This window comes from Copadichromis virginalis, linkage group LG15, assembly GCF_057382275.1.
Source record: "Copadichromis virginalis isolate Kocher_CV1m ecotype Utaka linkage group LG15, C_Virginalis_male_GT1.1, whole genome shotgun sequence".
NCBI classification, from domain to species: Eukaryota; Metazoa; Chordata; class Actinopteri; order Cichliformes; family Cichlidae; genus Copadichromis; species Copadichromis virginalis.
In genome coordinates, this window is record NC_140632.1 from 34,351,412 (window position 1) to 34,359,909 (window position 8,498).

At 35.9% G+C, this 8,498-nt stretch overlaps 1 pseudogene across 1 annotated transcript in view; it reads right to left on the reverse strand.

The window, feature by feature from the left end:
- LOC146692839 (E3 ubiquitin-protein ligase rnf213-alpha-like) overlaps positions 1 to 7,994 on the reverse strand; it is a 42,688-nt pseudogene extending 34,694 nt beyond the window's left edge. Inside the window, exons 1-8 of the transcript XR_014915379.1 lie at positions 7,838 to 7,994; positions 7,372 to 7,542; positions 6,283 to 6,435; positions 1,686 to 2,305; positions 1,263 to 1,431; positions 971 to 1,188; positions 469 to 606; positions 63 to 215 (exon numbers count right to left, since the gene is read on the reverse strand). The product of XR_014915379.1 is annotated as an E3 ubiquitin-protein ligase rnf213-alpha-like (transcript). The remainder of the gene's footprint in view (positions 1 to 62; positions 216 to 468; positions 607 to 970; positions 1,189 to 1,262; positions 1,432 to 1,685; positions 2,306 to 6,282; positions 6,436 to 7,371; positions 7,543 to 7,837) is intronic.
- Positions 7,995 to 8,498: the final 504 nt, after the last annotated feature.

The following is an 8,498-nucleotide window of genomic DNA, read 5'->3' on the forward strand; positions in this document are numbered from 1 at the left end:
TAAGTTATTGTTAAACCATCAATGTAGCAAATGATAAAATTTTTAAAAAAAAAAAATCATACCTCAGTGAAGCGCTTCACCTCGCTCTGATTTTGTTGTTTTTTTCCAGACATAAGCATAAGTTTATTTTGCAGCTCTTTCAGGTCCTCATAGGTATATGTCATGTTTGTATGTCCATCCTCAATTTGCATGGTCAGTGAATTCTCTAAAGTAATCTAAAAAGGGAAGAATAAAAAATGATTACCTCAAATGTGTGTCCTTACCCCTCCAAAGTTTATATGGTATTATTGTAAAACGGTCTCTTTAAGAGAATTTGGGTTAAAAGGTAATAGTATCTCAGGAAATAACTGTTCATTCCACATATAAACTTTATTCCTCTGAATCTATTTAACAATAGCTAGTATATGATATTATACCTGCAATTCATTCAAATGTAAGTATTACTTTCATGCCAGCTATTTATTGTACCTTTTTCTGTTGTTGTGCTTTGATGATATATAACCCTCTCTCATTCATGGATGTAGCCAGAGACAGCGATGACAGTTCAACAGATCCATGGCTTTCTCTAACAGTTTTTAACCATTCTAGCTGGCGGGAAGTATCCCGCTGAAACAAAACAATGAAAAAACAAAGAAAAAACAAAACAAATGTTGAAGTTTTTTACCTACTGCAAGTCTTATTCACCTGATCACACACATTCCTACAGCACTTTTATGCCTAAACACTTTCTAACATTTACACAAACACTCACACCCCAATGAATTTGTTGGGGACAACTAAGACATGGTATAAGTGGTCAGTTTATCCCTTCTACTACTTCCCCATGCTACAGTATTGTTTGGCAGGTGAAAGAACTTCTTTCTAATGCTGCCCCCACCATCTGGACCCCGACCAGAAAATGGGTGTATGGAAATGGTTTTATCGTACTAATGACATTAGTTATATTCATGTGCAGTGGATGGAATCTCACCAGTTTCTCTGGTATCTTTCTGTCATTATCAAATGCATTCCATAACTTTGACAATGCATCTTTGAATTTCTCAAAATCAGAGTCCTGTTTCAGATCATAGAGCATGGGTGAGTAACCAAGGACAGCATCATGGAAACAGGCTACTCGATCGACATCCATGTCATTTTCTCCAGCAGAGATCGACGCCAGGTCAACAAAAACTTTCAGCTCGCTGATTTCTGAAAAAAGAAATTTCCTTTAGCTGTTATGAGAGTGTGTTTAATTTTTGGTTGCAAGGAATGGCATACTGTACCTTCAAGCTCTTTTTTAACCCACTGGACAAACTCTTTACTCTCACTGAGTGCCTTAAGACATTCCTTGCGGTCATTTGTGATGCCTTTTATATTATTTTTTGCTTCTATGAAGGCCTCATCAATGCAATTCAGGTTGTTTCTTTCTTCTGTCTTTCTTGAGTCTTCTTTCTAAAAATATTCATTTACAGTTAAAGAAAAAATTGCAGTTACTAATACAGAATCTAAGTATCAAGCATTTAAAGATAATTTTCAGGTAACCAATTAAATTATTATTTCATAAAAAATTGACAGCACAAAGCTCTAGAATATATTTTCCACAGCTGACCATGACTGTGCATTCTTCTGGAACTTTTTCTTTCTTTTAAAGGACGTAAACACAAATCTAGTCTTCTTACATAATGATAAATTATTAGAAAACATACCATTTGAAGAATTTTCTCCAGCACATTGAAATCACCTCTTGGACATATTATGTTTTTGATATCCATGATGATTGTGGAAGAGTCCACTGCTAGATGAACATCGTGGTATTGCTGAATTTGGCCAACCCTTCCTTTGATCCATTTTCTGTCATCAGATAGGTCTACTCTGCACATAATGTCTAAGTCTTTCCGCAAATCTTCATACCTTCCTTTATAGTCTTCAAAGATGCTGTTAATTTCCTGCAGAGGCAGTTCTCCACTTTTTAAACTATCATAAAGACATCTGTACTTGCTGTAGCAGATTTGAAATAGTTCATAGTAGACCAGATCAAGAGTATAGATTTTTTCATCATCGTCAGTATTTTCAATGTCATCTTCATGAGGCTGGTCTCTTGAAAGGTCCTCCAGCTTGTTTGCCCAAAACCTTTTGAAGATTGAACTGTCTTTAATAGCATGCAGCTCTGAAGCCATTTGATGTGTTATTTCAGAGAGGCTGAAATAAGTAACCTTTGCAGTTGTAGGTGAAGTCTGTCCATCAAGAGTGTAAACCTTCATAAATTCATTCAGATTCACTGTCTCGATGTTCTGTTGAAGTTTTTCGTCTAGCCCATTGAAGTCAACTGCAGATTAAAAAGATGTTAGTTATCATCTCAGTACTAATCATATTAACTCAGACACAGAAGTTCTTGGATTCTGAATTTTTTGATAAGTAACTTGATAAAATCGCATTCTTAGACCAATTTAACTCATCCTTAACTCAGCACTTTGTGTTTTGCCAACCTTGAATCAGTGAAACTGATCACCTAATATCATTTGATACTGCCTCACATTCATGTTTATAAGGGTGTATGTAATGCAACATAATCTGTAATAGGGAATTTGTATTGCAATGCAAATTCTGTATTACCGTAATTGTCGGGCTATAAGCCGCTACTTTTTGCACAAGCTTTGAACCCTGCGGCTTTTAGTCAGATGCGGCTTTTCTATGGATTGCCCATGATTTTTGTCATATCGTAAGACGATTTGTTTTGTTTGTGCCGCTGTTGTACGGCACTACGTTGCCTGGTGGAAGGATCGGGGTTCAAGAGTGGTATGTTGGTCACATGTCTGTCCGCCAGGCAACGTAGTGCCGTACAAAGTAGCGCGAAAAACGAACTTCAAAGTAGCGCTACGCGTTCAGCAGGAGGTGTGGATGATGAGCGGCGATAAACTTGCGAAAAGCAAGTTATGCCCAACTCCACCAGTGGATTCTGACAGCGTGGAAAAGTGTGAAAACATCCACGATCACCAACGGATTTCGAAGGGCTGGACTGCTGCATGATGGAGAGGAGGACACCGCCACGGCCCTTCAGAGGGTGTTCAACTCTGACATTGACAACGAGGATTTCTTTGGTTTTGAAAGTGACAACTGTCACAATATGGCTGTGTGCAGGCAAGAGTAGGACCCAAACGCAAACTCTTAGAGACAAAAAGTAAACTCAAAAAACACAGATTGCTGGTGTGGAGTGGGACACAAAAAACAATACAAAACTAAACTGGGAAAACTAAAGCACAAGGAGCCACAGGGAAAACTCACACAGCTATGAGGGAGGACGCAACACTGACAAAGAGAAAGATGGGGCTTACAGTAAATATACTGAGGGATAACGAGGGGGAATGAGCCACAGGAGGAGAGCACAGCTGGGAGTAATTAGGCAGGACGAGACAAGGGAAGCAAAACTAGAAACATTAACATAGGACAGACTGTGAAAGTAAAACAGGAAACACACTGACGGAACTCAAGACATGTAAACTTAACAGACTGGGGAGACAGAACATAGGGACCTGAAACATGGAACAGAAAGGCACAGTAGACACAACATGAACATAACAACGCCACAGGGGAAGAGTAAAACAAAATGCAGGAACACAGGACCTCTTTCAAAATAAAATGGGAAACGCAAATATGACAACATAAGAAACACAGACATGAAGCACATGAAAGACAAGGGAGACTTAACAGGGGTTGGAAACACAAGGGGAATCTAATAAACAAATGAACTTAGATAACCTAATGAACAAAATAAACTCAAACTTAAAACGCTGGGTCAAAAGACCCAGGATCATGACAACAACGAAGGAGAGAAGCGTGACGAAGCCATCCTGAGCCTGTTCGTTTCGGACACTGGAGGAGAGGACTTTGGTGGTTTTAGTGCGCAGGAAGAAGAGAAAGATGGTGGTGAATGACTGATTTTTCTTCTTGTTAAAGCCGTGTCACTGCACCTGAGCCTAAAAGGTAGTCCGAATCTATTTTTCTGGTGTGCTGTAGGTTATTGTTATATACTACATTTGTTACTCATTTATGAAGCACAGTACATGTTTTGTACTTGTAATTACCGATACTTGTACATATACCTAAAAAGTTATGCAAATATGTACCCATAACTTGTTTTTCAAAATATTAATAAAAGTGATGTGTCTCCAAACAGCCATCTCTTTCCTGACAATTCCCTTTGTGCATATTCTCTTACATATGATAAGTCAACATTGAAACACCTGCGGCTTTTAGTCAGGTGCGGCTAATGTATGTACAAAACAGGATTTTCCCCTGATTTTAGCTTGTGCGGCTAATATTCAGGTGCGCTTTGTAGTCTGGGAAATACGGTACATATTATATTTGTAATATTATTTGGATATATTACACATATATCCATCATGTCCATTTTTCCCCCATTATTCTACACTGTATTAATTCACTTGTAGCCTCAGGTGAAATTTTAAAGGATCCAATGTGTAAAATGAATCACAAAAAGCTATATGGATAGGTCATTAGCACTTTTCTACTGTACATTAGCATTAAAACTGTTTTATACAGCATGCCTCATTCATGCATGTTTAAGTACTCACACTTCCACTTCCACTTAGTAAATCAGAGAGCAACTTGGAGTTATTATCTTAGCAGATATTTGGCATTCATACTGGAGCAGCCAGAGATCAAACCACCAACCTTCCAACTGAATAGATGAGGTGATCTATCTCCTGAGTTACAGCCACCCAGAAGTTATTCATTCCTTGTTTTACTATGTAGTTTGTCTCTTTAGTCTTACCTCTAGTTTGACTTTCTGACAGTAATTTTCCTTGATTGAGTTCAGTTTTGTGTATATCCCTTTTTTTTTTGCATTTTCTTTATTTCTTTCTTCATTTGTGTCATCAGACAAAACATTACACAACAGTTAGCATTTAATCTATTTGATATTAGAAGGTGGAAAACAGTTAAGGTATCTGATAGAAAAATTAAAGTTATGCAACAAGTTGAGGAAATGTATCTCTCTCTCTCTCTCTCTCTCTGCCTGTCCCTCACTCCATGTTATTCTAAGCTATTTTTTATTCAAGTACTATTAGCATTCTGTTCCAGCACGCTGTGTAATTAAACTAATTTCTTTTGACACATATATTTTCCCTGAAAAAGTGTGTGATTATGTATATGTATGTAAAAGTATGTGAAATGTATAAAAAGGCCCAACAACATCGCCCTGATGAGCACTCTAATACACTTTTACATTGTATGCTGTCACTCCCTTGCAAGTAAATAAAACACATTAAACTGACTGTTCTGAGTGTTTCTTTATAAGAAATTTTTTCTGACAGTTTTCTTAAATAAATATTTTCGAACTTTGTTTATTTTCAGTTTTTCTGTATTTTTTTCCTTTTTTTTAAAACCCATATTTAACGATCAGTTCCACCTTTGCAAATGGTTGGTCAGAAGATGCTACCATGTCTCTAAAAGACACACTGTCTTATTAATATGTCTTAATGCGACATCTAGTCTTTGTGGTGTTCTTTGTGTAAGTACCAGAGCATACCAATGAGACATTCATGCCCCCTTACAATTGCTAAGAGATTTGTAAGAACTGGTTTTACAGTGGAAAACTTGCATAAGTCAACTATAGGCATGTCATACGTTTTTAGACTGGACGAATAGCGCATAAAATCATCGATTTAGACTGTAGGAAAAACATGATTTACTGTGCTGCTCACAGGCAATCAGCAGCCACTGGCAACTTGAAAAATGCAATATTTTGTTAGAAATTACTCAGTACATAATTTGATATTGTGAATGAATGAGTATAGCACAATAGCTACAACATGACCATTCAGTTTATATTTATTGGCTCTCTTGCATGTTATACTTCAGTGAACCTCAGGGCCACACCCAACAACCTCCACGAGGGGTAAAAACTTGTGACTCTCCACCATTTACTTTTAGAATTAAAGAAGCCTCTTGGATGAGATGTGAAACTTTTCAAAAACCTAAGGTAGTCCAGTTGCCTTTTTTTCAGTTGTAAAAAGTGGCAAAGCATCGATCTAGTGTGCTCTGGTAGCTTTACATTTTGTTTTTCCACCATAATTTACCATCCTTAAAAAATCTTAAGCGTTTAAAAGTTCTCTTTACCAATGTTAGCAGCTTTTCACTGGCTGAGATGCTGCAATGTTACCAGTATTTGGTCTAGACTTTAAGAAGACAACTTAAGAATACAACTACTTAGACAACTTTATCATTCTGGGAATTTTTATAGAAAAATAATGGACAGACTAGAAACAAAAACATTGCTTATACCTTTGAGGTGTTCTGGAAGCGTCTGGCAGATTTGTAGAAGATCTCTGACCAACTCTATCTCATTCTTGACAGCTTGTGATTCCTTTTTTCTTTCTTCAAGTAATGCTGTTATGTGTATGTCATCTTTACAACGACCATCATCACAGAGGCCATCTGGGGAAACATAAACAACAATCAGAAATACTACAAAGAACAATTAAAGAGCCTCCATTTTCCAGTCCAGCTGCACAAATGTATTTTTTCTCTCTTCTCTAATTGTTTTTTTTTTTTTTTTTAAATGGCATCTTTTATAGGTAACTCATATGTAAGGGCAATTAAAAACTTGTACATCTGACCACTGAAACTGACAACAGCTACATTTGGTTTTTTTTTTTTGCAGTTTTAATGTGAATATTTGGGTTGGAAATCAACGCTATAAACAAAACCAGCTGGAAAAAAGATCCAACTTTAATCATTAATTAAGCATCGCAAATAATTGATTTGCTCATGAAGCTAATGCGATGAAGAAAAGATATTACATTTAAAAAGACACCCTTGTAGAGTTCCAGCTTCAGCTTCATGTTTCCTTTGTTAGAAAATAAGAAAAGCCCTACTGATTACTCAACAATTTGTGGGATATCCTAATTAGAAAGACCTTAACTTTTAAAACTTTACATTTTTAAAATTAAAGAACCAGTAATGCAATTTATTTAGTATTTTAGACTTGCCTCAAAGAAGTCAATACTGGAGATCACAAAACCAGATATGCATATCACTTGCCTTGAAGCGACGGTTGTTGTGATTTGGCGCTGTATACATGAAATTCATTAGAATTTGAATCACTAAGTACCACTAAGAGTAGAGAGTTGACCTGCTTATAAATATTTATATACTGCAGTATTGTCATGAACACCTACATTCCATTACTACTGTAAGACTGAAGGCAGAATTTAAAGAATAAACTACACCTAATTTACAAGTAAACAATTTTCATACCTTATAATTCTTGTAGAATTTGTAATTTAAATACACCAGCTAAAATGAGTGGACAGACAAAGAAAAACAAATGAGGAATTGAGGACAAATGAGAAATGAAATATTTTTATTCACCTGTCTTGAGCAAATCCACAAATTTCTGTTCCTTCTGAAAAATTAAGTTTAAAGTTTTCATTTGGATATCTCCTCTGAGGAACTGCTCTGACATCGTTTTGAATACTTTAGTTGCCAGAGTAATCCTTTGCTCTGCTTCATCTGAGAGTTTGTTGATCAGTCCCCCTCTCCCTAAACCAGATTGAGAAGAAAAAAACAAAACAAAAAAAATAAACAAAAACATCTTGCTATGAGTTTGTACAGGAAAAAAAAAATGTTAATCACAAAAAATTCATGTAAAGAGTTAAATAGACAGACTTGAGGTTAGCCCAAAACACTGCATGAAGGCCCCTTTAAAAGACTAACACTAAATTTATACACAGCTACTGTTTGTCGAAAATGAGTCTTTACCCTAACATTAGACAAAAAGTAGTAATATTATACATTACATACTCAAAATACTTTTTGTTAATATTGCAGCATTTACCAGCCGTTTGGAAGACAGTTTTGGCAATGGAAGTGTTTAAAAGGTACTGAAATATCAAGTCTTCGTCTTTGATGTAATCTCCATTGGCATCTGAGGGCCATGATTTTACCACAACAGCAGACATCAGGTTCCCAAACTGTGTGATGTCATATTTTGCCAAGAGAGCTGAAATACCCTTTTCAGATTTATCCTGAGCAAAAAAATAAGTAACAGGAAAAATTCATCACTGATAGCAATTAATATTTTTGCCCATAAGTTAATCTTTGTTTCTTCTAGGACTGAGAAAAACATCCAATATTTGTCAAACAGATGTTGAAGAACAAAAAAGGAATTACTGATTTAAACAATTCTGTCCTTATAATTGTACTCTGTGGAAACCTTTTTGACCAAGTCCATACTTTTTCTTCTGAGCCAATGTAGCTTCTTTGTGTGTTTAGGGTATTTAGGATACTTAAAGCCAATCAGAAAGAGATTTTAAATAATGGTGTTTAACAACACAAACATGGAACAGACTTCTAGATTTCTGCACCCCATAAAATTAACAAAAACCAGAAACTGAAAGCTGATAATGTACATAAATTGAAACTATTTTCACTACTTCTTACTGGTGAATTAAATTGTTTGAGGAAAGACTATATATATATATATATATATATATATA